The sequence below is a fragment of the Nomascus leucogenys genome, chromosome 21, assembly GCF_006542625.1.
Source record: "Nomascus leucogenys isolate Asia chromosome 21, Asia_NLE_v1, whole genome shotgun sequence".
Classification (NCBI taxonomy): Eukaryota; Metazoa; Chordata; class Mammalia; order Primates; family Hylobatidae; genus Nomascus; species Nomascus leucogenys.
Genome location: NC_044401.1, coordinates 54,138,169 through 54,163,987, shown reverse-complemented (window position 1 = coordinate 54,163,987; position 25,819 = coordinate 54,138,169). Strand labels below are relative to the sequence as shown.

Here is a 25,819-nt window from a genome sequence, read left to right as displayed (position 1 = left end):
CTCCAGACCCACCAGTCACCTAGCTCCTCTCTGTTTTCCCGCCTCTGTGCCTTTGCACATGCTCTTCCTTCTGCCTGTGGTCCCTTTCCACTGTCTTTAGTGGGAAAACTCCTGCACATTTTCAAGCCCCCAGTTCAAATGCACTTTCTGTGTGAGGCTCCCCCAGGTGTTGCCTGGTAGAGGGACTGAGCTCCACCAACACCCCCAGCACATCTTTACTGTAGCACCTGGCATGCAGTATTGGCATCTGCTTCTGTGCCCGCTGCCCCCAGCACTCTGCCCAGAGATACATTGCACGTTGAGATCCCTTTCCCACACTCACATGCACAGTGGATACAAAGGTTTCCCAAACATCATTTTCCCCTGCTGCTTGCTATACACACTAATATCTTCTATTATAGTCTATTCTGTTTCTTTTTTAAAAAACATGTTAGTCCATCCATTAAATTCATTTTGCTACAGTTTGAAAAACATTGCCCTGGAACCTCCTGTAGGGTGGCAGGGACTGTATCTGTAATTATCTCTCCATCTCCCAGAGCTTAGGACAGTAATAAATGTTTGTTCTAATAAATGAGTAAATAAATGAGGGAGTGATTATTTAAATGTAAGTGGATTATTTAAACAATTATTTAAATGTGGTTTGATGTAAGGATATACAATGACAAGTGAGTAGGTGAATGAATGAGTGAGTGAATGAATAAATGAAGAGGCTGGTTATGTTGTGGGGACTGGCAGCGTAGGTCAGTGGGTTGCCTCGGGCCCTGTACCCCTAGTGCACGGTTTCTCTAAGTGTGGTTCCTGGACTTCCCCCATCAGAATGTCCTGGAGAGCATAGTGAAAACACTGGTGCCTGGTACCCACCTCAGGCCTACTGAATCAGACTTTCTGAGTAGGGCACAGAAGTCTTCATTTTTTGAAGCTGCTCAGGTGATTTGGGGGTGTGTTAATGTCTGAATGCTGCCCCAGGACCTACCTAGGCTGCTGTTGGAGGGGGCATGGTAAAAGGAGCAGAGCAAAAACAACAAAGACAGGTAACAGCCCCCCACATCCTCCCTTCCTCCCTTACCTACTTCAGAAGGAAAGGGACTTCGGGTAAGCCTGCTCCTCCTCCACCTTGCCCTGCTCCCAGCAGTGAGAGGACACCAGAGCCCCGTCCAGCACTGCTGACAGAAGAGCAGAAGGCAGTGATTGCCATGGCAACGCATTAAGAGATGCGGAGCCACCTCCAGTTTTAGCATCTGGAAAGGGGTCAAGCCTTTGGGGCACAGAATCGGAAGGGAAATTCACTCCCCCAGAGTCTTCATAGCTAACAAAGCCATGGCACACTGCATGTTACAAAGCCCTTTCACACAAGAAAACTAGGAAGTGGTATACCCATTTTACAGATCAGAAAACTAGGGTGGGAATCTCCTCTCAAGCCAGTCAGTGGCAGAGCTAGTGTTTGAATCCAGCCTTCCTGATTTCAAAGTCGACACTCTCGCTTTTCTAATAGTTGCCTGTCTTGGGTAAATGACAGACAAGGACCCAGAGACCCCAGAATCCTGCTGGTGTGAGGGTTTGGGAGCACATGTGTTGGCCCACTCTACTTGACACAATCCATGGCCCACTACACTTGGCACCTATCTGGGAAGGCTCACACCTGCACAGATACACAAGCAGAAAAGCTTCCAAAATTGTTCATGCATGCCTGCATGTTGGACATGTAGACACATCCAAAGGAAGTGTACACACAAACAGCCTCACATGCACACACGGATGCCTGAAAACACATATTCACCAATATAGACACATATGTCTGCAAACACATACGCATGCACACACTGGTATAAACATGGAAGCAGACATAAAATTAATTGTCTTCATGGTCCTGAGTCATCACCCCTCCACATACCCACTTCTTTTAACATATGACTTTGCAATTCCTCTCTTCTGAGAGGGAAGATCTATTTCCCCATCCACTGAATCCAGGCTTGGCAGTGTAACTTGCTCTAACCAATGCAATATTAGTAAGTATGATGCAAGCAGAACCTTGAAAAAGTGCTTGTGTGGTTCTGCTTCTGTCTCTTGGTCCTTGCCATCACTGTGAAAACATACTTGGGATGTAAAGGAGGAGACATCTGGTGCAGAGGCAAGGCACCTCATTTGCTCCAGCTGAGGTCATCCTAGATCAGACAGCCCATGGCCAACCACCGGAAGTGGGAGATGAGGCTGGGCGCAGTGGCTCATGCCTGTAATCCCAGCATTTTGGGAGCCCAACGTGGGCAGATCACAAGGTCAAGAGATCAAGACCATCCTGGCCAACATGGTGAAACCCCGTCTCTACTAAAAATACAAAAATTAGCTGGGTGTGGTGGCGTGTGCCTGTAGTCCCAGCTACTCAGGAGGCTTGAGGCAGGAGAATTGCTTGAACCCGGGAAGCGGAGGTTATAGTGAGCCAAGATTGTGCCACCGCACTCCAGCCTGGGTGACAGAGTGAGACTCCATCTCAAAAAAAAAAAAAAAAAAAAAAAAAAAGTGGGAGACTAGCTAGCTAAAACCAGAAGAACAGCCCAGCAGAGCCTAGCTGATCTGTAAGTCAAATAAATATTTATCGTAGTGTGCCACTGAGGTTTTGTGCCACTAAAGTTCTGTGGTTGGTTGTTAGGCAGTATCTACTCTACTGATAGATAACTGATACACATCCCCAAACTGATACATTCCCAAAGGGTAATTTATCATGGCAGAAGGCCCTAGCTATGTGTTTACCTGGTCACATGGTTTTGTAAAACTCACAAAAGTAAAAATCTTTAAAATAATAGCTTGATTGAAATATAATTCACATACTATAAGATTCACCCTTTTGACATGTACAATGTAGTGATTTTTAGTATATTCACAAAGTTGTACAACCATCACCATTATCTAAGTCCAGAACACTTTAATCATTCCTAAAAATCAACCATTAGCAGTAACTCCCCATTTCCTTCCTCCCTGACAACCACTAGTCTTACTTTCTGACTCAATACATTTGCCAGTTCTGGGCATTTCATATGAATGGAATCATACAGTTTGTGGCCTTTTGTGTATGTCTCCTTTCATTTCACATATGTTTTCAAGATTCATAAATGTAGTAGCAGGTATCAGTGCTTCATTCCTTTTTTGTAGCCAAAGAATAATCCATAGTTTGGATATGCCACATTTTGTTTGTCCATGCATCAAATGATGAACATTTAGGACAAGCAACACATTCTATCCACAACTGGTTAAGACTCCTAGCTCATTCTACTCACACTTCCCCTCATGACAGGTGGCATTTGGGGAGAGATGACTTGGTGATACATTTAGTTTGAGATCAGAGCATATATGGATGTGGTTCACCACCTCTTCCATATATAGGTTATTATTATTTATTGTGGCTCCTATGGTTTGAATATTTGTTCCCTCCAAAACTTGTAGTAAAACTTAATCCCTAATGTGGCAATATTAAAAAGTAGAACCTGTAAGAATGTAAGAGGTGATTGGGTCATGAGGGCTCTGCGATGGGTTATTATGGGGGTGGGACCCGTGGTTTTCTAAGAAGAGGAAGCAAGACTTGAATGGGCACACTCAGCCCTTTTGCCATGTAACTAAAAAGTGGGACCTGTCAGAGGTGATTGGGTCATGAGGGCTCTGTCCTCATGAATGGATTAATCCATTCAGGGATTCATGGATTAATGGATTATCATGGGGGTGGCACCGGCGATTTCCTAAGAAAAGGAAGAAAGACCTGAACTGGCACACTCAGCCCTTTTGCCATGTAATGCTCTGAGCCACTTTGGGACGCTGCAGAGAGTCCCCAGCAGCAAGAAGGCCCTCACCAAATGCAGGCCCTCAACCTTGAACTTCTCAGCCTCCATAAATGTAATAAATAAATGATTTTTCTTTCAGGTATTGTATGATAAGCAACACAAAACAGACTAAGACACTGGCATAAAAATGACCTCCAGAATGGCCCTATTGCCCCCCTGCCAACTTGCCCTGCATCATGACATGAAGGAGTGAGGCCTATGGCTGTACCAAAATATCTCAGTGTGTGGTCTGGTGCCCAGTACCAGAAAGGTGTGGGCCAAAGAAGAGAAATGGTTGGAAATGGACAGAGCCAAAAATGGAAATGGAAAATTCTTCAGATCATCACAGACAGTATTATAATTGGATTCAGTTCTCACTGACCCTAATCAAAAAAAATTTTTTTTCCATTTGGGCATATGCTTGATAATGCAGCATATCCCCAATAAGGTAACATATAGCATTATAAATATACCATACATTTTTCTTTTTGTGACGGAAAACATACAAAATTGAATTTATCAGAATTCTTGAGTCTATAGGACCCAAACCCAAGGCTGTGCTGCAAGAAGCGAGTATGTTTATGAAGTTACATCTTGTGCATCCTAACTCTTGGTGAAAAAACAAATTTCAGTCAACTGTGTCAGAGGAAAGGCTGACATATCATTCTTTTCTCTATTAGAAAAGATTATTAAAAATCATAAACATATGAAAAGTATATAGCAAAACTAGCATGAAATGCATTTCAGAGGGTATCAGGAAGTTAATTAATACATATGTCATTTTTCTAGATTTTGCAGTGTTTCTGACCCTTGTCAATTTTTTAAAATTTTGTAACATTATGATTTCTTTTTAAATTCTAAATATGCATATGCATACCTAAATTAGGATTGATAATTTTGAAATCTTTTCCTTAAAGAGGGTCCCCCAAATTATATAAACTGCACCCCCTTCACTGCAAAATGTGGCTCCCTCCTGATACACACACCAGTGCATGCACACACACACCTATGCACCCCCAAGAGCCGATGCTGCCCAATGTCAGGGATGGAAGAGGAATCACAACTCTGCCCTTAGGTGGTGAGTGACTCCTTTGGTCACAAATAGAATCCCACCCTTGAGAAACCGCAGAGCAACTCAGAGACACACCCTACCACCGGCTCATCTTGGACAAACAACACAATTGCTTTTGCAGGCTGTGGTGCTCTGCCCTACCCAGACACCTCCCATCCATAAGGCCCATCCCTTCCCTCTCCCTCCGTCCTGGCTTTTGGAAATCTTCAGCAGCCCTGTCTGCCTCCAGAATGATCCCTTCAGCTACTCCATACTCAGGGTATAAATCGAGGATGAAAAACTCTTCTCAGGGGAATATTTGTGAAAGCAATGCTTATCCCTAAGGAATAAGCCACTGATGGTGGAGTTTTGTCATGGTGAAGGATGACAAATGGAAATATTCGTGGGAACTGCAGCCTTCCCACCTCACATATTTTGGGGGGCTCCTCTCTCATTTTCTGTGTGCGTTTTGACTTCACTCTTCTTTCTGCTTCTGGCTGCTTGTATCTGCTTGGCCTCTACACCAGGGGTCAGCACACTTTTTCTAGAAAGGGCCAGATTGTAAGTATTTTAGGTTTTATAGGTGACACAGTCCCTGCTGCAACTACTCAACTCTGCCACAGAGTGAAATCAACCCTAGACGACACTCAAACAAATGAGTGAAATCAACCCTAGACAACACTCAGACAAATCAATGAAATCAACCCTAGACAACACTCAGACAAATGAGTGAAATCAACCCTAGACAACACTCAGACAAACTAGTGAAATCAACCCTAGACAACACTCAGACAAGTCAATGAAATCAACCCTAGACAACACTCAGACAAATCAATGAAATCAACCCTAGACAACACTCAGACAAATGAGTGAAATCAACCCTAGACAACACTCAGACAAACGAGTGAAATCAACCCTAGACAACACTCAGACAAATGAGTGAAATCAACCCTAGACAACACTCAGACAAATGAGTGAAATCAACCCTAGAAAACATTCAAACAAATGAGCACAGCTGTGTTCCAAGCAGGCCAGAATCAGCCCACAGACTGGACTTTGTCAACCCCTGTTCTAGACTTTAAGCTCCCTGAGGGCAGGGCCTAAGTCTGTCTGTTACATCACTGAATTCCTAGGGCCTAACAGCATGCCTGGCATGGATTGAGTGCTCAGCACATATCAGCTGGCTGTGGCTCTCTGTGTCTGTCAGTCTGTCTTGTTTCCTTCTCCTCTGTCCCCTCCATCCATGAAAACTCACTAAGCCTCAGCTTTTCAGAAATGAACCACCTGCTCCCAAGCGAGTCAGACAATGAAAACAGCCTCACGCTCTAGCAGTCTGCTGATTGGCACATCTCTCACAGGGCATTTAGGCAGTGAAGGGAGCCTAGCACTTAATTCAGCTTCTCTCAAAAGGCTTAACACCAACCTGGGAGAAGCATGAAGATGGAGAGGTTGAGGGAACCTTTGGAGGGCAGGGCTGGTGTCTCTGCAAGATGAACAGCCGCCTTGCAGGCACACAATGCTGCTGCTTCCCTTGCACACAGCCCCCAGTCGCTTTCTCCCTTCCTGTCATCCTTCATGCACTCATTCAATATTTACTGAGCTCCAACACTGTGCTAGAAAATTAGCCCTAGCACAGACATGGAAATCCTTCCCCAAAATAACTTGTTAACAAATAAATGAATGATCAGTTGGACAAAAGAGTGTTTAGAGGTAAGAACTGGTTCTGCTGGCAGCAAACAGGCACATTTTTCTTTCTTTTTTTTTTTTTCCAAGATAGAGTCTTGCTCTGTCACCCAGATTGCAGTGCAGTGGTGCGATCTCGGCTCACTGCAACCTCCGCCTCCCAGGTTCAAGCAATTCTCCTGCCTCAGCCTCCCAAGTAGCTGGGATTACAGGCACACACCACCACGCCCAGCTAACTTTTGTATTTTTAGTAGAGACAGGGTTTCACCATGTTGGCCAGGCTGGCCTCAAGCTCCTGACCTCATGATCCTCCTGCCTCGGCCTCCCAAAGTGCTGGGATTATAGGCATGAGCCACCGCACCCGAACAGGCACATTTTTTCTGAGGATAATCACCCCGAGATTGCTCAACAAAGGGAGGCATTAGAAAATGACCAGAGTCATCCCCAGTGTTGTCCATAGGGAGCCCAGAACAACCTCACCCCAGATTCTGCCCCAGAGCAGGAGGCTGTTCCAAGGGCATGGGGTAGTAGGCACATTAGAGATGGGGACATGAGGGCCAGTGGCAGAGTTGACTGTCAGAATCTCACCACCACGATGTCCAAAGTGAAGCTGAGAATGCTTCAGAGAAGATGATGTGATATAAACGTGTGTTCTTGATTTTTTGCTACGACTCCAGCGTAGTCAGTTGCCTCTCCTAGAATTCACAGTCCAGGGGTGGCCAGCTGCCATTTTCACTGCAGTGTCGTCTTCACTGGCTCCAGAAGCCACGAGGACAAGGGTTTCATTTGTCTTTAGTGCTGATCAACACCAGTGGCTCGGCTGATTAGCATAATGACTGTTAAAAATAAATGAGTTTTCAGAGGTGAAATCAGTGGCTTGTTAGCCAGCTTAATGGATGCTGGAAACAGGCACTTGTTGATAAAATTAGTGGGATTCAGAATATACAGCTCGGTTAAAATATTTTAGAGGCACTTCCTCCCCTGGCACAAATCAGGTATAAGAATCCAGCAAGCCCCAGGGATGGCACTTCAGGCTGCTCCCTGGTAGGTCCTGGGTCCAGCCACTGGTTAAGAGTGATTCTGGCCCGGGCACAGTGGCTCATGCCTGTAATCCCAACACTTTGGAAGGCCGAGGCAGTCAGATCACTTGAGGTCAGGAGTTTGAGACCAGCCTAACCAACATGGAGAAACTCTGTCTCTACTAAAAAATACAAAAAATTAGCCAGGCGTGGTGGCAGCCACCTGTAGTCCCAGCTACTTGGGAGGCTGAGGCAGGAGAATGGCGTGAACCCGGGAGGCGGAGCTTGCAGTGAGCCGAGATTGCGCCACTGCACTCCAGCCTGGGCGACAAAGCGAGACTCCATCTCAAAAAAAAAAAAAAAAAATACAAAATTTAGCAGAGCATGGTAGCATGCACCTGTAATCCCAGCTACTCGGGTGGCTGAAGCAGGAGAATCTCTTGAACCCGAGAGGTGGAGGTTGCAATGAACCAAGATTATGCCACTGCACTCCAGCCTGGGCAACGGAGCGAGACTCATCTCAAAAAAGTGATTCTGGTTGCCTGATGTGGTCTGTAACAGTCACAGAATGTGACTCTGGAATATTCTTATGTCTGCCTTGAATCTGCTGAGTTTAATAAATACATGTTGCATGAACTGTCTGGGACCTGCTTGCTCATAACAGTTGCCTACTAAATGTCTTTGTGGGGGCAGAATTCTGTCCACAACTTGCTTTCATGTGAACCTGGTAGCAAAACTGGGGGAAGCGGCAGGTCCTCATTCACTGCTAATTGTTAGCTAACACCGCTAGCCACCAAGAAGAGCCTAGAGTTGTGCATTTCAGATTGGCTTAGGTCTTTTTGCAATAATGGCTCAAGGAGTCGCTGGGCCTGGAACCAGATCTCCTCACTCCCGGCCACTGCTCTATGTCATTTGGGAGGGAACAAAATGCAGCTTACCACCTCCCTGCAGGCATCTTCCCTCCAGCCCCTGGACTTGGCCCCTGGCCAGAAGCTGTCAGCCTGGTGCACAGGATAGTTTAGGGAGAGTAGACAAGGGTAGGGAATGCCTCGGGCTTCCTAAATTTCATTAGAGTTATGCTATACATTCCTTTTTTGGGGGTTTCTGTGGGCACCAAAAGGCTTTCTAGAGCTGGCTCACATGACCCAAACCCCAGGCCCAGGCAGCCTTCTTTCTTCCATAGGTGGTCTGGAGATTTCCTGCCTTCTGAAGCTTGTCTGGGAGGCAGGAAGACTACAGCGGAGGAGAAAGGAGCACTTCTACACACCTCCTTCTCATTGACACCCCTGCCTGCCTTTGTCAGATCTTCGGAGGAGGCACTCGGTGGAGAAAGTGCTCCAGCTGACACTCTAAGTCGTGCAGCGTGGGGTGAGGTCCGGAAGATGTACTGTTCCAGGAGACGATTCCACTCCAAGATGCGGGGCCAGCAGAATTGCCCGGGCCAGGCTGTGGCAGATGAGCCGTCCCTCTTACAGACAGGTGAATTGGGAGCTGTCCCTCTGCCTGGAATACTCCCCTAAGGCCCTCCAAGCTGCATGAAAAATGTCACCTGCTGCAGCTGACTCACCTGGGCCTGAACTCTGGATGGGCTGGACGGCTGACCTTAGGTTCCTTTGACTGGAAGGACACTGGGAGAGGTGGCTGGGTCTCCCTTGGTGATGTCCCTTGTCCCTTTGCATGGACACTACCAGGAGGCCCTCTGTCCCCTCCTCAGGTGGTCCCAGGCATAGCCAGTCCAGCTGCCCACAGGAACGACCCTGATTGCAACCTTTATGCTGGCTTTCCTCCTGCCCGGTCTCACCTCCCCACTCCTCCCCTGCTGCTCCCCGGGTCCGCTCCCAAATAAAACCCCGCACCTAAGTCTCTGCTCCAGGCTCTGCTCTCAGGGGAGCTCAAGATGAGCCTCCACAGGGAGGTCTTCCCTGACCACTTACAGGAGGCTGGGTCACCCTGTTGGTCGCTCTAGCCACTCCCTGCACTTCCCATTCTCAGCACTTAATGGCCTTGTGATTAAGAAACTTTTGGTGTAGTTATTTATTCCTATCTCTCTCCTGACTAGGCTATAAACTGCCCAGGCAGAGAAGAGTCTGTCCTGTTAACCACTTTTGTTCAGAGTGCATAGTAGGTGCTGAGAACTAAAAATCAAATCCTAAGCCCCACAACGGACTGAACAGACCCACTCTTGGCCAAGGGGACCCAGGAGAAACCTTAAAAACCAAGTTCCTGGCCATGATGGGACAGGAGGCCAAACACATCTCAGTATGCCCCTTCCTTATTGACTTTTAACCAGAATTCTTTCCTAAGGAGTAAGCAGATTTGGAAAACAAGAAACAGACAACTCATTCCTCTATCACCTTTAGCCAATCGTCTGAGGCCATGACCAGACTCCCTCTTCCTCTTTGCAGTTTTGACATGACAGCTCACCAGTTTCATAATGGTATCCCTTCCTAAAAACTGACCACCCCCCAGGTTTAAAAAAAGAAAGAAAGAAAGAAAAAAAGAAAAGAAACGGCCAGTGACCATCTCTGGGCCAGTTTTGGCCAACCTGTGGAGGATGTGCAGTGAGGATTTTCACGTCCTTTGCTTCACCTTTTGATGTCTGAGGACCAAAAATTCCACCCTCGTGGATCATACTAACGCTGTTATTGTTTGGACATGCAACCCATGAAGATGCATGAAGCTGGACCATGCATGTGCATGTTTCTCCTTTCATCAGTATTCATGGCTCCTCTGGTCGCTGGTTACATGTGTATATTCAGCCGTCTCACTTAGCATAAGTTCCTGTTCCCTTTACCCTTCCCTCAAACTGCTTGTTCTCTGCAGAGCCAGAGGCGATGCTGCCCAGCCTATGGGATGGCTGGCCTGCAGGCTGCCTCCGTTTATGATAAAGATCTCCTTTCCAAATGTGTGAACCTCATCATTCTTCAGTTGACAGTGCTTAAGAATATTCCTTGAATGAATGAATGATGGATGGGAAACAGAGTGGACACAGTTGTTATCACATTCCAGCTCTGCCACAGTGGCGAAGCCACTGAAAGTCTCCCTGGTAAGTTTCCTTCCCTGCATGTTTGGAACAAGGTGACCTAGGCCACAATGAATGTTGAAGGAGACCATGAGCCCTTAAATTTCCTAAAGGACTGAGCAGAAGAAAATGATGACTGCCATGCCCAAAGAAGTTCTGAGGTCCTCTCAGACCTGCCTGTGTGAGGTTGGGGGAGCAGGAATTAGCATTTATCGAGCAGCTACTACTTGCCAAGCACTTGATTGACATCATGAGTGTTAGGTAACACGGGGTACCTTAAAATGGCACCGTACCTTAAGATGGGGCCGGTTCCGGGTTCTTCTCCCCTCCTTGACTGGGCACTGTCTGAACCCGCCAAAGGAGGGCCAATCAGAAAGAAGCGTCTCCCGCCTTCCCTTGGGCCCGCCCCTAGCCCAATCCACGTAGGCCCAAGGGATATAAAACCCAGCACACCAGCAGCCCTCTCTCTCTTCTCTTCCTTCTCCTCTCTCCCTTCTCCTCTCTCTCTTCTTTTCCTTCTCCTCTCTCTCTTCTCTTCCTTCTCTACTCGATACCTCCAATAAAGATCTCTTGACCGCGACTGGTGTAGTTTGGTCTCCGCCTGGCCCCTTTCAGTGACATGTCAGCATGTTAACTCACATCCTACTCCACTCCCCAGAGCCTGGTGAAGAACTATGAAAGGGAAGTCTTGGCTCTGCTCACTCTGCGGGGCATTCATTATTCGGTCAATAAACCATGTCAGGCCCATCTTTATCTCTAACAGCAATAATAGAAGACAACACTTACTGGGCACAAACACAGTGCCCTAGTAACCCTTAGAGGTAAACACTGTTGTTACCTTGTTATTGAGGATCAAAGGGATTGCCCAATGGCACACATATTTAAAAGAACAAGACTGAGATCAAGCCCAGGTCTGTCTGACACCAAAGCTCAGACGCCTTGCCTTTCCCTGGAGCAGGCCTCCTTTGCCAGGTTTCCTGATGGCTGGAGAAGCCAAGAATCCTGATGGTTTCCTGAAACCCAGCCCCGATCCCAGTCCTCGTCCTTAGGTCCACGTGCAGACAGCCTGCAGAATAAGCACACACGAACTTTGCATTAATGGCAGTGAGTTGTCATAATGCCCTGGAGCCAGAATTTTCCTGCCATGGCAACTATAGAGCACAATGGCAAGCCAGGAAACCATAGGTTGTGGGAAGCAGATCCTGGGCCACAGGGTGGGCTGGGAGTTGGGCCCCCAGTGTCCTATCTCACCCTCAGAGGAACCCCGAAAGGTTGGCATAATTATCCCCATTTTACAGAGGAGGAAAGTGAGGTCCACAGAGAGGAAGTGACTTGCTCAGGTTCACATGGGCGGTCTGTGACTGCATTGGGATGCAATAATTTAAATCTTTTCAGTGGCTGGGCACGGTGGCTCATGCCTGTAATCCCAGCACTTTGGGAGGCCGAGGGGGGTGAATCACGAGGTTAGGAGATCAAGACCATCCTGGCCAACATGGTGAAACCCTGTCTCTACTAAAAATACAAAAATTAGCCAGGCATAGTGGCGCACGCCTGTAGTCCCAGCTACTCGGGAGGCTGAGGCAGGAGAATGGCTTGAACCCAGGAGGCGGAGGCTGCAGTGAGCCAAGATCACTCCACTGTACTCCAGCCTGGGCAAAAGAGCAAGACTGTCTCAAAAAAAAAAAAAAATCTTTTCAGTTACCGTGTTCCAGAAAAAGAATAATTTTAAAAAGAAAAAAAAGACTGCTATAGTATTACTGAAATTCAATTCTATTGCTATAATTGATTAAAGCTCAATGATATTGCTCTGATTGGTAGATAGCAAAATTGAAGAATTCTTAACCATTGTCACCCACCCAGATGATGTCTGCATCCTACCACTTAAGAATTTTGGTTAGCCTCCAGTCATTTTATTTTTTCACATCTGTTATCTCAGTGCTATCCAACCACTCTATAAAATGGATTCCAGTCATATCTGTAGTTTACAAATAAGGAAATGGAGGCCCAAAACTTAAGCAGTTTCCCAAGTTAACATAGCCAGGAAATGGTAGAGGCAGGATTTGAACCCAGCCTGAATCCTGGGCCCATTCTCTTAACTACTGCACTTAACCAGGCTCTGTTCAGTGCTTTGCAATCATTACTCCATTTAATCCTCACAATAATCTTCTAATATTTGTGCTTTTATTATCTCATTTAAAGTTAAAGCGACAGAAACTCAGGGGAAGGCATGGTTCAGGGCTCTCAGCAAACAATATCCGGCCACGAGGAAAGTCCCAGAGACAAAGGCCACCAGGAAATTCCAAAGTCATTTCGCATGGGAGAACAACAGCCATGTTCTTCCATCACATGTGCTGAGCTTGTCGCCTTGCCCTGGGGCTGGACAGCAGGTGAATTATGGGGATGCCTATGGAAACTGCCTGGTTTGCCCAGGATCTGGGATTGGGGGGACTTCAGTAATTTAGCAGGTCAGTGAGTTGTGGCTGGCGACTTCTCAGCCATCAGCCAGACCAGGGGAAATGACTCTTCACCATCCTCCCATTGTTGTCCCATTGGATCCTTGAAATCTCCCAATAGAAATGACTCTGCACTTTGCAGAGGAAGAAACTGAGGCTCAGTGGGTGAAAACGACTCACTCAAGGCCACACAGCTAGTTGATGAGGAAGCAGTGTTCTCAACTCAGGCTTGCCCAGCGAGCCCACTCCATCCTCTGCTCCAGACACCCCAAATCTTGAGGCCCCATTCTAGCGGGTCTCCCAAGGCCTTGAAAAGTCCATGAAAACATGGCAGCTACCTATTTAGGATTGTTCTCTTTTTCTTGTGGCTCAGCCCTCTACAGACTCAGCACCAGGCTGGGGCTCCACTCCAAGGCCGTGTGACCACCAAGGCATGGCTCCGTGACCTCTGGACCACATAAGCCTTGCCCTTATCCTGGCCTCCGTTTCTGAGATAGGAGCCCAGGGAAATCTAAGCAGACAGACAAGGCCAGGCGCCAGAGACCTGAAAGGCATGAGGCTCTTGCCAAGTAAAATTTCAAACTTCATAGGAAGAAAATGGCCTCCCACACACCCCAACCCAGACTCTCACTTCCCTACCTTTGCTTCTGCCAGAGCCGCCCCTGTCTTCAAGCCACTCTAGGCTGTAAATCCAAATTTATAACCAAGAATGATGTATCAAGTATCCACTGCATGCCAGGAAATGTGTTCCCCAACACCATTGTAAGACAGATGCTATTATCATCTTCAATTTACAGAGGGGGAAACTGAGGCTCAGAGAAGTGGTCACTTGTCCAAGGTGACACAGCTACAAAAGGTCTGAGCCAAGATTTGAACCCAGATCCGTCTGAATTTCTGCAGCTTTTCTATTGCAGTAAAAAGATAGAAATAAAGGAAATCACTCCTGGAATGATATCTGGGGGCTGGTAGACTTCTAGCATCTCTGCAAGGCTACCTGAAAAATACTTAACCCTATATTGTGTTTTCTGGCACGTCAGACCTTGGTGCAAACAGATTGTTTCTTGTGAATTATGTTTTTCTCTTTTATGAACATTTGTAAATCCATCTCACTTCATAATAGACAAGTCTTTGACACCTTGGAAGTAAATTGTATTATATACTCTTGGGGGATTGTATACATAGAAAAACTAAGTTTGGGCAACATGGTGAAACCCCGTCTTTACTAAAAATACAGAAAATTAGCCGGGCGTGGTGGTGCACGCCTGTGGTCCCAGCTCCTCAGTAGGCTAAGAGTGGGAGGATCACCGGAGCCCAGGAAGTCAAGGCTGCAGAAAGCCGTGATTGCACCACTGCACTCCAGCCTGGGCGACAGGAGTGAGACCCCATCTGAAAAAAAGAAAAGAAAAATTGTAGAAATCCTTTTAGGAAGTAAAGGATTAACTTTTTCACATCTGATTAAGAGATACAGTGAGATATGGAGAGGGGAAGATAAACAGCCCCAACTGGCCAGAGAAGTAGAAGACTTGATTTGGCCTTAGTTCTGACCTGACAAACCTGTGTGACTTTGGACTAGTCACTTTCCTTCTCTGGGCCTCATGTGCAAAATAAGAAAGTTTAGACAGATGATCTCTAAGTTTCCCTCCATTCATCTCTGACATCGTGTTTACTGAAATTCAATATTCCCTACATCTATTATGCTTAAACTAAATTGGCTCTTGTCCATCAATGGGAAACTGTATAAACAAATTGTGGTATAGTCATATAATCCAATACTATTCAGCAATAAAAAGAATGGTTACTGAAAAATGCAACACCATGGATGAATTTCAAGTAACATTATTGATGAGTGAAAGAAACTAGACACAGGCTGTGCATGGTGGCTCACACCTGTAGTCCCAGCACTTTGGGAGGCTGAGGCAGGCAAATCACTTGAGCCCAGGAGTTTGAAACCAGCTTGGACAATGTGGTGAAACCTTGCCTCTACAAAAAAACAAAAAGCAAAAATTAGCCAGGTGTGGTGGCACATGCCTATGGTCCTAGCTACTCGGGAGGCTGAGGTAGGAGGATCGCCTGAGCCTGGGAGGTCAAGGCTGCAGTGAACCATGATCAGGGCACTGCACTCCAGCCTGGGCAACGGAGTGAGACCCTGTCTCTAAATAAATAAATACATACATACATACATAAACAAACTAGACACAAAAGACTTTAGACTAAGATCCCATCACACAAAGTTCAAAAACAGGCAAAACTGAATTGCAGTGATAAAAGCCAGATGGCAGTTGCTTTGTAGTAGGTGGTGGGTAATGGCTATTTACTACGAAGTTGCACAGGGAACTTTCTGGGGAGATGGAAATGTTCTACTCCTTGATCTTGGCAGGGGTTACAGCAGTATAAACAGAGGTAAAAATTCATCAAGCCATACACCTAAGATTTACTCATTTCATTGTACTGTAATCATAATTCAATAAGATACTATGCATATATAATTATATATAAATCCTTATAGATATGTAAATGTTTATACGTTTGTACGTGTATGTGTGTGTGTTGCTTCCAGAACTACGCACGATAAAAACCATTAGGAAGTATCCAAATGCCAAGTTTTCACAAAACAATTCATGAAGTCTATCCCCTGGGTGTGATCATGCTCTAAAAGGAAGAAAAATGATTTGATCCCTCCTGATAAGAACTGGTTTTGATGTGACCAAGCTTTGGAAAATGCCACCTTGTCCAAGAGACAGGAGAAAAGCACGCTTCCGGTGGGAGGACGTCTGTTTACAGCTTGGGGAAGCTATGACAGCACAGTGTGGTGTGGACACATGCTGGAACGTGGCTGGCTGCCCCCACGGGCTGCCAGAGCTATTTTCCAGATATGGCAGCATCCCCACCAAGCCCTGCCCATCTCAGCACAGCCAAAAGCCCAGACGGGGAGCCTGCATGTCTGGCTTCAAGCCCTGACCAGCCTCCAGCCTCCAAGTGCCTCCTGAGGCATCTGCCCTTCACCCCCAGGCCACGCCCCACCCTGTGTCCACTACATTCTTGTCCCACTAGCCCTTTGAAGTCTGCATCTCTGACAGCAGGTTCCAAGTAAATCTCCTCACCAACCCTTCAGGATTCCAAAGAAAGGACAGAGCTTACTGGCAAAGGCCCATCCCCCCATGGCCAGGTCATCTTTCCAAGAAAGGAGCAGATGAATGGGGCACAAAGAGGGCGCTCATCTAATAGTGATGGCAGTGGCAGGCTGTCCAGAGCAGCCACTACTATCACGCTGGCTGCAGCAGGAAGGCACGGGTGGCGGCAGCAGGAGCAGCTGCTAGAGCAGCGGTGGTGCGCCCTGTGTCCCCAAGGCAGCCGACTGTGCCACCCGCACCCTCACACAGCTGGACAGGACCTGCTCCCAGGCCTGGAGCCTCCACCACGGCCTCAACCTCACTCCCTGCCATGTCTCAGGAGCCTGCGAGCACCCAGTGGAAGGCGCAGCCGGGACTCGTGGAGCCGGCCCCAAAAGCGTTGGGTTCATTTGTGCAGGGTTGGCCAAGGCCACCATGCCACCTGCACCTTGCCCACCACCACCCATGGGAAAATGCGGAAAAGAGGCAGGCAGTCCCCAAAGCCTGCCCCCAGGAGCCTCCCAGAGCCCACCACCTTGGGAGCTGCCACAATGGAGCTAGTCTGAGTGACCTGCTGGCAGGGGAGCAGTGTGGTTGGGCACTGAGGGGTGGACAGAGAGGGCAGAGCTGGGCCTGGGGCAGTGCTGCTACTCCACGGAGACATAGGGAGCCGAGAGCAGGCAGGAGCACTGCCCTCCTGGGCGCAGCTGCAGACTCCCAGCAACAGCTGCAAACCCAGGCATCTCTGCACTCTCTGTCACCCCTGCCCCTGCAGACTTGGAGATGTCTGCTCCCACTGCCTACTCCCAGTGCCCACTCTGATCTCAGAGTAAGTATGGAGCTGAGCTAGAGCACTGTTGCAGCCCATCCAGGCTTGTTCGCCTTGGAACAAACAGCCTGGGCACTATGCATGGCAGCAGGAGGTGGACAGGCTCCAGTGTCAAGGGGGTGGGTCCCTGGTGAAGCCTGACCCTCAAGCTGGTAGGCCTGATGCCTGAAGGCCAGGCTTCCAGTCCTGTGGACTGGAGTGGGAACTTGTGGTGCCTTTTCTGGACCCACCTGTGGCCTCCCATGTACCAATCTGCACACACACCCTCCCCTCTGAGGCCCATAGAAAGCCTTGGACTCAGCCAGACCCAGGAGACAACAGTACAGCCAGCTGCAGAGAGGAGCTACTCACCCCAGGATCCCCTCTCTGCTGACAGCTGAACACTTGTTGGGATGACCTGCCTGCAAAGAACAGCTACCCTCTCTGCTGAGAGCTGAATACTCGTCTGGACAACCTGCCTGCAGACAGCAGCTACTCTCTCTGCTAAGAGCTAAACACTCGTCAGGACACCCTGGCTATAGGGAGGAGCTATCTGCTGCAGGTCTCCTCTGAGTGGGTCTCCTCTGAGCTGTTCCATCACTCAGTAAAACTCCTTTTCATCTTGCTCCTCTACTTGTCTGCGTACCTCGTTCTTCTTGGACACAAGACAAGAACTTGGGACCTGCCAAATGGCAGGGCTAAAAGAGCTGTAACACAAACAGGGCTGAAATATGCCTCTTGCTGATCACATTGTGGGTGACCAGAAGGAGAGAAGAGCTGTGATCCTTTGGGGAGGCTAGACCTAGAATCTCCCTGAGCCAGGGCTGTGACCCCTTCTTTAGGGCTCTGAGGTTCCTGGTGTCTCCAAGCTTCCAGCCACCACCACCACATTCCCCAGTGTCAGCCATGGAAGCTGCTTATGGTATGCCTGGTCCAGCTGCAGCCTCACAGGGACCCTGCACCTATGCCGGCATCTGGAGTTGCCTACCCCACCACAGTGGGTATGCCTGGCTGTGCACAGTGGCCAAACCCCACACTCGCTCACACACCCCTCACCATTCCACACCTGGCTCACCCTTGAGATGCAGGCTAGTAGTGCGAGCCAAGTGCAGCCCTCCAGGCTCAGTGGGCAAAGCAAGCCCAGTGGGCCAAAGCAAAATGCAGGCAAAGGCGCCACACCCACAACAAAGGTTTCCAGCTGGCGAAGCGACATCCTAAGAATCCCGTAACAATAGCTATGTCTATTTCTTAGAAAGTAATTAAGCCTCTGCGGTGCAGTTCCTGGAACTGGGGCCTGAAACTGACAAGATAAGGGATTCCTCCCCAGAGACTAAAAGGGTCCATTAGGATCTAGAAGCAGGATAAGCCTGCCCCTCTAGTGTGAGTGGTGGACCTGTGAAAGTGGAATCACTCCAGAAAAGAAAAAGGGGGGGAAAGCTAACGTTTATCAAGGGCCTACTATCTGCTGCTAAACACAATATATGACAGGCTCTCAGTCCTCCTGAGAGGTGACAGCGTGCTTGCAGCCCTCGCAGCCCTCACTCACTCTCAGTGCCTCCTCAGCCTCAGCGCCCATTCTAGCAGCGCTTGAGGAGCCCTTCAGCCTGCCGCTGCACCGTGGGAGCCCCTTCCTGGGATGGCCGAGGCCGGAGCCGACTCCCTCAGCCTGTGGGGAGGTGTGGAGGGAGAGGAGAGAGAGGCACGAGCGGGAACCGGGGCTGCGCGCAGTGCTTGCAGGCCAGCTAGAGTTCCAGGTGGGCGAAGGCTTGGTGGTCCCCGCACTCGGAGTGGCCAGCCGGCCCTGCCAGGCCCAGGCAGTGAGGGGCTTAGCACCCGGGCCAGCAGCTGCGGAGGGTGCGCCGGGTCCCCCAGCAGTGCTGACCCACGGGCGCTGAGCTCAATTTCTCGCCGGGCCTTAGCTGCCTCCCAGCACGGCAGGGTTCGGGACCTGCAGCCCACCATGCCTGAGCCTTCCCTACGAGTGCTGCCCCCTCCTCCACGGCGCTAGGTCCCATCACCTCCCAAGGACTGAGGAGTGTGAGCGCACAGGGCGGGAATGGCAGGCAGCTCCACCTGCCGCCCGGTGGGGATCCACTGGATGAAAACAGCTGGGCTCCTGAGTCTGGTGGGGGCTTCAAGAACCTTTATGTCTAGCTAGGGGATTGTAAATACACCAATCAGCACCCTGTATCTAGCTCATGGTTTGTAAACACACCAATCAGCGCCCTGTGTCTAGCTCAGGGTTTGTGGATGCACCAATTGGCACTCTGTATCTAGCTAATCTGGTGGGGACTTGGAGAATCTTTGTGTCTAGCTCAGGGTTTGTAAATACACCAATCCACATTCTGTATCTAGCTAATCTAGTGGGGACGTGGAGAACTTTTGTGTCTAGTGGGCATGTGGAGAACTTTTGTGTCTAGCTCAGGACCACCAATCAGCACCCTGTCAAAACGGACCAATCAGCTAGCTGTAAAACAGACCAATCGGCTCTCTGTAAAATGGACCAATCAGCAAGATGTGGGTGGGGCCAGATAAGAGAATAAAAGCAGGCTGCCTGAGCCAGCAGTGGCAACCTGCTGGGGTACCTTTTCACACTGTGGAAGCTTTCTTCTTTTGCTCTCTACAACAAATCTGGTTACTGCTAACTCTGTGGGTCCACACTGCTTTTATGAGCTGTAACACTCACCGTGAAAGTTTGCAGCTTCACTCCTGAAGCCAGCGAGACCACGAACCCACAAGGAAGAACGAATAACTCCAGACATGCCACCTTAAGAGTGTAACACTCACTGTGAAGGTCTGCAGCTTCACTCCTGAGCCAGGGAAACCACGAACCCACCAGAAAGAAGAAACTCCAAACACATCTGAATATCAGAAGGAACAAACTCAGGACAGCCGCCTTTGAGAACTGTTAACACTCACCGTGAGGCTCTGTGGCTTCATTCTTGAAGTCAGTGAGACCAAGAATCCACCAATTCCGGTTACACTCCCAGTAACCATTCTGAGCAGGCATCATAGTTTATCCACGTGCTCAGCGCAGGAGGCTGAGGCTCAGAAAGGAAGAGCAACTTGAGCGAGATCACACAGCCCGCAAATGGCAGAGCTGGATTCAAACCCAGGTCTGTCTGACTCCAAAGTAAGTGTTTTTTCCTTCCGTGAAGTACAGTGGGCTTTTAGAAGGAAATATTGACATCCCAGGGACATTTCTAACTCAGTTTCTGGAAAGCCCCATCGAAAACAGACTGTTGGATAGACCAGGTAATGCCCAGGGGCCAATTCTCAAATTGCACATACTGGACATCAGGGAAAGGGTGTAAGCAGGTGACCAATCTCCCTTGAGATACATGGCCTGGCTCAGGATAGGTGTGCACAAACATTTCCAGGTGCATGGAAGTAAGGCAGAATGATGGGCAAGCTGGTAACACCAGATGGTAGGCAGCCACTGTCCCAAGTCCCTGAGGGCCTCCCCCCACTACCCCAACCACCTACCTTGGTCACCCCAAACTTCCTTATGATCCAGGAACTAAAGGGAGCCTCCAGGCCTCAGCTGCTCTGCCAGCCTCTGGCTCCTAAGTATGTTTGATATTTTCTCAGCCTGCCCTGGGTCCAAGGATGTTCAATCTACAGTAGGCAGGACACATGCAATTTATGTTCCTAAGTCTTCTTTCCTCAGGCAGCTGAAGTAGAGTTACTATTTCTTCACTGCCTATTTTGTGAACGCACGTAAGTTCTGGGCAGTGGGTATTTTACCCCCTGTAGGAGTCGCCGTTGGGGCTGCTGAACCAAGCCAGTGTGCCTACCCTCCAGCTGTGTAACAGCTTGCAGCTGTCCCCATTCTCCTGTTAACAGGAGCATACACGGTTGGGAGCCTCCAAGAGCATCCCATATTAATGACTGATATAGGGGTGCAAAAGGTTGCCCCTATCTCAGCTGGGGCAGGAACAACTTTGTAGGGTATGACCAATTCTATAGCCCTCAGTGGGTCAGACCAAAGCCAAACTTACTTGAGGCTGCTTCAATGCCCCTTCCATCTCCTGCTTTCCCACCACTTCACACCTTCCCCTAAAGAGCAGCCTTCCAATAACCGACGTGGACCCAAAGCCCTAAGGTGCCTCCGCTCCATTTTACAGATGTGGAATCTGAGGCTTGCATAGGATGTCCTCCAGCTTGGTCTGTCCCTAAAATTCAAGCCCTTTCTGTTCCTTCATCCTGCCTGGATGGAATAGAAAGCAGACAGTTTGGGAGCGGAAACCCCACATCCCCGCAGGGATGGGCAGCTTTTCCTCCCACAGCTGCAGCCGACCTCCCTGGGCAGAGCAGGCGCCTCTCGCCTCCTCCCCCGCAGTGAGTCATCACCCACGCTGAGCGAGGAGAAAGCCTGAGCGGGCGCTGGGCTGGCGGTAACACTCCAAATGAGATTTAACAGAAGCCTCCGTCGCCCTCTGCTTAGGAAAGCAGGGGCTGTGGCTGTGGGGGAAGCCCTTCACTCCTGGTCCCCTGGGGGCTGGGGACGGTTGGGGGAAGAGGGGTGCCAAGGGTGCCCTGCCTCCAGCTGAGCCTCTCCGCAGAGACAAGCTTTCCAAGGTGTTGCAGGAAGGAGGAGGCAGATGAGAAAGCCCAGACATTGGGGGCTAAGCTGACTCAGCCACCAAAGCAGCAGAGCTGAACTGACGGAGCCACAGTGTGCCCGGAACACATGGCAATACTGAGCCAGGTCCTCCTGCAACCTGTTTCAACACCTCCCATGGCTCCCCAGGGCCCTAGAACACTAGAGTCAAACGCTTTAGCCCCAAAATCCTGGCTCTTCTCATTGGGCTCCAGACACTGTCCCTTCAGTCATCACATCTGCCCCTCACTTTTTACATTTTTTAATTGAAGTGAAATTTACGTATATTGAGATGCATGGATCTTGGGTCACAGATAAATGTATTTTGATAAGTGTTTACACCTGTGTACTCAACAGAGTTCTCAGGATATAGGACATTGCTCTCACTCCAGAGGGTTTTCTCATGTTTCTTTCCAGTTAACCCTCTTAGGCAATTGCTGTCCTGATTTCTATCACCGTGAATTGGATATACCTGTTGTGGAACGTCATATAAATGGAACTACACAGTAAGTACTTTCAGGGGCTAGCTTCTTTCACTCAACATCATGTGTATGAAACTCATCCATGTAGGGTTGGTCGCAGTAGCTTTTTCCTTTTTTATATTTATTTATTTATTTAGAGACGGAGTCTTGCTGTTTCACCAGGCTGGAGTGCAGTGGCACGATCTCAGCTCACTGCAACCTCCACCTCCTGTGTTTAAGCGATTCTCATGCCTCAGCCTCCCAAGTAGCTGGGATTACAAGCACGTGCCACCACACCCAGCTAATTTTTGTATTTTTAGTAGAGATGGGGTTTCACTATGTTGGCCAGGCTGGTCTTGATCTGCTGACCTTGTGATCCGCCCGCCTTGGCCTCCCAAAGTGTTGGGATTACAGGCATGAGCCACTGTGCCCAGCCAGCTTCTTCCTTTTTATTACTGAGTGATATTCCATGTATGAATATGTCACAATTTGTTTATCCATTCTCCTAGGTAGATGTTGGGTTGTTTCTACTTTTGGCTGTTATGAATAAGGCTGCTATGAACATTCTTGAGCAAGTCTTTCTGTGGGCATATTTTCATTTCTCACAGATTAATAGCTAGGAGGGGAATGGTGGATCATAAGGCAGGTGTTGTTTAACTTCATAAGAGACTAACAAACTGTCCTCCAAAATGAATCTATCATTTTCTACTCCTACCAACAATATTTGATTATTTGAGCTGCTTTATATCCTCAAAACATTTGGCTTTTCAATGCTTTTGCTTTCGGGAATGCTATTTCCCTGATGACTTATGAAGTTGAGCACTTCACATGCTCAGGGGCCATTGGTGTATATTATTCCATGAAGCATCTGTTCAAGTCTTTTGCCCATTTAAAAACAGTCTTGTGGTTTATTTGTACTTTTTGTTAACTTTTTTTTAAAACCAATGAATAGGAGTAAAATATTCTATAAGTCAATTTTTCTTAACTCATTTGTGCTGCTGAGCTACACATAATGCAATTCCAAGATGGGATTCTCCTCGTTCTGAGCTAACATGTTTGCTATATGTCCAGTGATTGGAGAAGGGAACCTCCCTGGAGAATCTCTGGCAGGGAGGATGGCGGTCATAGTGCATCTTTGGTTGGTACTGTTTCATCTTAAATCTCCCTGGAGAACACTGGATTTAACATTGTCCATGTACTTCCTTCTAGCTCATTGAATACATTGATATGAGGTCAAATATATAAAAATTGAATTAATCATATGCTATTGAGATAATAAAGGTATTGCCTTCCTATCCAGCATCTATTTCTCCCCATCCTTCCTACTTCTTACTTTGTTCAGTTTCCATCTCCTTCTTCACCCAGCCAGTCATTGCAGTGAAAGTGGACATCACCCCAAGATCTAGGCTAGGCCTCAACGGTCTGAAATTAATCCCATTCCTGTTTGCAGTGATTATCTTAGGATGGGCACATGAACCAGTTCTGGCCATGAGATGTAAGTCCCAATCTGTTGAGGGCTTTGGGGAAATTTTTCCTCCTTCTTAAGAGAACAGCTTAGGAAAATAACTCTTTTCTTCCTAAGGACTTTGTTTTGTCCAGATGTGATGTCTGGAATTATTTGATGTATCTCACTATCAGTCCAAAGATGAAACTGACCCTGATGACTACAGAGCAGAGAGATTTTTTAAAATCAGGGTTTTGACAGCAACATTCAGCTACTGAATCAACTAATCCTGAAGGTTCCTTCTACCTCTGGACTCCCAAGTTTCATGAGTCAATAAATTTTCTTATTGATTAAACTAGTGAAGGTTGTATTTCCAATATCTGCAGCTAATAACCTCCTAATACAAATGCTGTGCATGCATGTTATTCTTTTAATCCTTTTAGTGAACTATTTAACATTTTAAATGAAGTATATTGCATATTATAGCATATATATGTATGTATATATGTGTATGTATATATATGTAAAGTGTACAATTCAATTTTGGTTTTTTTTTTGAGACGTAGTCTCGCTCTTTCGCCCAGGCCAGAGTGCAGTGGCGCTATCTCAGCTCACTGCAAGCTCCGCCTCCTGGGTTCATGCCATTCTCCTGCCTCAGCCTCCCGAGTAGCTGGGACTACAGGCGCCCGCCACCGTGCCCGGCTAATTTTTTTTTGTATTTTTAGTAGAGACGGGGTTTCACTGTGTTAGCCAGGATGGTCTCGATCTCCGGACCTCATGATCCGCCCGCCTCAGCCTCCCAAAGTGCTGGGATTACAGGCATGAGTCACCGCGCCTGGCCTCAATTTTTTAGTATTAATACATTCACAAGGTTGTGCAACCTCCACCACTACCTAATTCCAGAACATTTTCATCACCCAAAAGGAAACCTCATAATCAGTAGCAGTCACTCCTAAATCTCCTCTCCCACAGCCCCTGGCAATCCACTTTCTGACTCTACAGATTTGCCTACTCCGGACATTCCATATAAATGGAATCATACAATATGCGTCATTTTGCACCTGGCTTCCTTCACTTAGAATAGTGTTTTCAAGGTTAATTCATGTTGAGCATGTATCAGTACTTCATTCTTTTTTATTGCTGCTTTTTTTTGTGTATGTGTGAGACAGAGTCTCACTCTGTCACCCAGGCTGGAGTGCAGTGCTGCAATATCGGCTCACTGCAACCTCTGTCTCCTGGATTCAAACGATTCTCCTGCCTCAGCCTCCCAAGCAGCTGAGATTACAGGTGCCTGCCACCACACCTGGCTAATTTTTGTATTTTTAGTAGAGACGGTGTTTCACCATGTTGGCCAGGCTGGTCTCAAATTCCTGACCTTAGGTGATCCACCCACCTAAGCCTCCCAAAGTGCTGGGATGACAGGGGTGAGCCACCACACCCAGCCTATTGCTACATTTTGTGTACCCATTCATCAGTTGGTGGACATCTGAGTTATTTCTGCTCTTTAGCTCTTATAAATAACGCCACTATGAACATTCGTGTACAGGTGTTTTTGTGAACATATGCTTTCAATTCTCTTAGGTATATACCTAGGAGCAGAATTGTTGGGTCATACGATAATTCTACATGTAACTTTTGGAGAACTCTTCTACAGCAGCTGCACCATCTTACATTCCCAGTAGCAATGTATAACAGTTCCACATTCTCCACATCCTTGCGAGCATGCATTATTGATGTTTTGTTTCTTTGATTGTAGCCATCATAGCATATCATAGTATTGTAGTACATCATAGTAGGTGTGACATGGTATCTCATGTTTTTGATTTGTGTTTCCTCAATGATTAATAATGTTAAGCATATTTTCATGTGTTTATTGGCTGTTTATCTTCTTTGGAGAAATGGCTATTCAAAGCCATGTCTATTTTTAAAATGTGTTACGTGTCTTTTTATGATTGAGTTGTAAAAGTTCTTTATGTTCTAGATACTAGAATATATGATTTGCAAATATTTCTCCCATTCTGCATGTTTTATTTTCACTTCTTTGATAGTGTCCTTTGAAGCACAAAAGTTTTTAATGTTTGAGAGGTTTTCATTTTTAATGTTTTTTTAATTGAGACAGAGTCTTCGTCTGTCACTTAGGCTGGAGCACAGTGGTGTGATCTCAGCTCACTGCAACCTCCGCCTCCTGGGTTCAAGCCATTCTCTGCCTCAGCCTTCTGAGTAGCTGAGACTACAGGTGCGTGCCACCACTCTGGGCTAATTTTTTGTATTTTTAGTAGAGACGGGGTTTCACCATGTTAGCCAGGATGGTCTCCATCTGACCTCATGATCCGCCCGCCTCAGCCTCCCGAAGTGCTGG

The 25,819-nt window shown here is 47.7% G+C and overlaps 1 long non-coding RNA gene across 1 annotated transcript in view; it reads left to right on the top strand.

The window, feature by feature from the left end:
- The window catches only part of LOC115832030, a 29,794-nt gene extending 19,755 nt beyond the window's left edge, over positions 1-10,039 (top strand). The window contains exon 3 of the long non-coding RNA XR_004027504.1: positions 8,743-10,039. This is a non-coding gene — a long non-coding RNA (uncharacterized LOC115832030). The remainder of the gene's footprint in view (positions 1-8,742) is intronic.
- The last annotated feature ends 15,780 nt before the right edge of the window (positions 10,040-25,819 follow it).